Raw genomic sequence first — 4,342 nt, forward strand, 5'->3', positions numbered from 1 at the left:
TATATATATATATATATATATATATTCCTATATATACATGAAATTGGGTGGTGGTTAGTTAGAGGGGTTGCAGATAGGGAGAAGGATCTAAATATGATAACAATACAGGTTATGAGCACAAAAATTCAATAAAAAGGGAAAAAAGAAATGCCATGTCAACTATTTTTTAAAATTTTGTGAAATGTTTGTTTTACAATGTTTTGGTCTTACTGATCCTACATTGTGGAGTTATCTATGATACTGCTAAATGTGGACAAATCATCTTACATCACCCACCAACAAGGCAAATAGCTAACTAACTTTCATCTGAGTATTCTTCACTGTAAATCTCTGTTTGAAGTTTAAGGGCAAGATTTTGGTCCATAGGTAAGGTTAGACATGGAAATCTGACAACTAACATCAACACCAGGACTAAAAGTCCCAGGACTGCAAACCATGCAACATCTGGCATAGTAACCACGTAAATTTTCATTTTTTCCCAGAGTCTAGTTGACAGCTACCCATGTATGCTACTTGAAAAGTGTCTATAGAACTTACAGCTGGCAGAGTAGGAAATATCTTCTTGGATCCTAAGAAATCCTTCTATTCAATTTCTGGTCCTGAGGATATTATGATTAGTAATTTCTTCTCGGTCAACAGATTCAGTTGCATACACTTTCACAACCTGGTGCAAAGGGATAAATTATAAAGCTCTGAATAGCTCTCATATGACATCAGATTCTAGAATTTTCACAAAATGGCCCTTATATGATGGTTCTATGACATGACATGACAAATCAGAGATGAACTTACTCAAGCTTTTCTTCAGCATTTTGAAGAGCAGGTCATTTTATCTTCCTGCACAAGATTTTGTGGTAAAACACACAGCTTTCTGATATAAACAATCAGCTCCTGATGGGCAAATATATCATGAAGCTGTATCTCTTCATTGCTCTCTTTTCTTCCTGAGTTTCTGCTTTTATAGCCTAGTAAAAGAGAGTAATGTGTTAAGTCCAGAAAAATCTCCAGAAACTTCTCACCAACAACTTTCTTGCATTACATTTATTTGACTATTCCTGTTAACAAATTTTCATTAGGCCCAATCCCTAAGAAGGAAGGGACTACTGTTTCTTTACTAGCATGATTCCAGTCCATACAAATAAGCACTAGGCTATTTTGATGTAATTTTACATATATTTACACTGGATGTCCCAGCTTGCTACAAATGAAGGCTTTCTTACCGGGTAAGGAAGTACTGTGCCATTCAGTGGTCCCTAGCTACTGCAGGAATGGAAGGAGAGCACATTGCGTGCCCCAACAGGGTGTGAGGGGCCAAGTGAACCAAACTGTTTTCAATTCTAATTTAACACCAAGGATTGATTTAAAGTTTTTTATTTTAAAAAGCATTACTGTAAGAATTTTGATATAACAACATAATATCTTATTTGCTTTGTTCTACAGAATACATTGATTGGTTTCAAAATAACAGCCACAATATTATTCTGAAAATAAGACTATTGAGGAAGATTTGCTTCTCTACATCCTGGTTTCTTAGTAGAATATATCCCATTAGGTAATTACAACTAAAATATAGTAAAGTCACGTTAAAGAACAATCTTCTCAGGGGCTGGAGAGCTGGGTCAGCAGTTAGGAGCATTGGCTGCTCTTGCAGAAGACCCAGGTTTGAATCCCAGCACCTGAAGCATTCATAATTCTAGTTCCAGAGAATACAACAAGCTCTTCTGTCCTCCCCAGGCACTGTATGACATGGGCACACTCACATAAATGTAGACATAACACTCATACAAATAAAATGTGAATAAATTTTAGAAAAGGAATAATTTTCTCTATGTAATCATCTTATGGTTATATAACCAGCTTAACACATAAATTAATTTGTTTTAGTTTATGTTCAATTTCTAGGGATTACTTTTTAACTTAATTATATATTTTAGAGTACATAAAACAATGATTAAAAAATTATGCCATGTAATAACATGCTGAGATAAATCTTATTTTTAATATTATTCATTTACCTTTCAATATTTAATTTTTGGAGCAATTTTTTGAGCAAAAACATATATGTACTGTGTGTGTGTGTGTGTGTATGAGCACGGATATGTATTTGTGTTTTTTAAAAATACCCCAAATCACAGACCCAATTGTCTTTTAGCTGAGTTAGTTTTCCAAGGAAATCATTCTCTGGTTATTATACTGCTACTTGAATCTTTACTCCATCAACCTTAATCAATTCAGGCGTATGGAACGCTGAACATAGATGTCCATGCCCTTGACTGGATTTTTCTCCCAACGTTGAGTTTTGATCCGTCTTTCCTGTGCCCCAACTTCCTTAATATTATAGTTTGTCTAAGTCTTTGGGGCTGAGAAGCAGTTGTCTTACGCACTGTACAAATCCCTCAATTTGTGGACTCTGTTCTTTTTCCATCTTTTCCACAAACCAATTAAATCTCTGAATGTCAGCCCTCTGGCTCCTTGTTGAAAACAGCCAACTGTAACCAAAACATACAACTAACATTTTGTTTTCTGGACGTTCCCCAAGGCATATAGAGACACTTGACAGATGATGTGACTTCCAGGTTACTATAGTAACAGTTTTACCCAGTGCTTCTTATTGTGTAATGTGGATCACCATTTCAGCCCTTGATTACAGTTTCCCAGTTGTTGACCCACAGACCAACACCAGTGCTGCAACCCTTGAGGGTTTTTTTTTTTTCTTTACTTCAGAAGCTACTTCTAATACCAATTTTTGTGTCCATCAATGTAAACCTAGGCTGTCCTGGAGGATCACATGATTTCAAGATTTCAAGGGTTCAACACACTGTTAAGCTCAGCAGAGGCCCTCATTATTATGCCTTGTCTTAAGAGCTTCTCTGATTAGAGCAGTAAGGAAAACCACGGCTGTCCCGGTCATTTGACTGACTGACATGAGCCTATCTTTATCCCTTCCCTATCTTAATGTATAATGCAGGAAGCTCCTTGTTTCACAAATTCCTGTGTCAGCTGACTTCTGGGATTTCCAGTGGGAGGCACTTGGGTGAAATTAGTGCAAATCTTTGAGATTCGAAAAAGTGGAGACTACAATACTGTTGCTCATCGTGGCATGCAGCAACTGCACCCTGACTTGAGTCCTCTGGGGAGTTCTCTCTGTCCAGCCAGTTGTTCCCAGCGGTACTTACCGAATCCCACCTGGGCGAGTCTTCTTTGGATGGTATTTGCCAGCATTTTTCCATTTTTCTGTTTGGTTTTTAGGATGAGTTTTGGGGAATTTCAATAACTTCACTCTGCTCTTGTCATTCACTTTATGGAAGTCCTTGGAGACACCTCACATCTTCCTCTTTCTTGGGTGTCGAGATGGAGTGAATTTAGACTGTGATCCCATTGAGAGTCCTCTGTGGCTGTGCCATCACAGGTGAGCTTAGCGTTTTCCTTGGCACCAGCATCAAATGAAGGCAGGCTTTCTTTTTCTGCAGAGAGGCATTGGTTGTTCATCACTTTTATTCTGAGTGGAGGTGAGATTTCAGTTGTATGCAGACCTCTCTGTGGGATTTTCTGTGTTGTGTAGAGAATTCTCTGGGGCTTTCCTTTCCATCCTGGGCATTGTGCTTTTATTAGATGTATCTCCAGGGTTCAGCACAAACCCTGTCTAGGATCTGGTCCCTACTTACTACGTAGGATTCCTGGTCTCATTTCAGTTTTGAACTCCCTTTTGTACCAGCTCAGGGATACACTTAAAATATTTGTAACATTGTGTTTCCTTTTGAATTTTAAATAATTGAGCTGGGAAGGTTGTTCAAGGTCTTATAATGTCAAAAGAAAGTCTACTTATAGTTTTTACTTTTTTTTCTGTAATATAGGGAACATAATTCACTCAGAAAATAGACTTCATTTTATAATGCCATGATGGTGCCAAACTGACATGGGAAATAGAAAAGATGCTTAGTTGTGGATAACTTGGTTGGTATTGATTATTAGATAATAACAGGGAATTTTATGTACTTACCTATTTGCATTAAATTGCCCAGGTTCTCTTGGCTGCTGGGATGTAAGAAGGTATGCTTAATGAATCTAAATAAATAGACTTGAAACCCCATCCTGAATTAATAAGAAAAATACTCCCTATAGTAGAACTCAAGGCTTTTAGAACAGAGGATGCTTGCTTTTAGAACTTCCAGATTAAGCCAATAACTGTAGTAACTTTAGCATAAGTATATCCCAAGCAATAATCAGAATATACTTAGCTCTAAAGAAGTTATCGGAAACTAAATTCAGCCAGTAATCCTGTATTTTATCTGGCAACATTAGTTGCATCCTTTCTGATAGTCTCTTCTTGTTTTCTGCTCCC

General features: G+C 37.2%; 1 pseudogene; it reads right to left on the reverse strand.

The window, feature by feature from the left end:
• Window positions 1–341: 341 nt before the first annotated feature.
• LOC115072679 lies at window positions 342–3,222 on the reverse strand (annotated as a pseudogene).
• Window positions 3,223–4,342: the final 1,120 nt, after the last annotated feature.

This window comes from Nannospalax galili, unplaced genomic scaffold (assembly GCF_000622305.1).
Source record: "Nannospalax galili isolate Female #2095 unplaced genomic scaffold, S.galili_v1.0 scaffold3183, whole genome shotgun sequence".
In the NCBI taxonomy this organism is placed as follows: Eukaryota; Metazoa; Chordata; class Mammalia; order Rodentia; family Spalacidae; genus Nannospalax; species Nannospalax galili.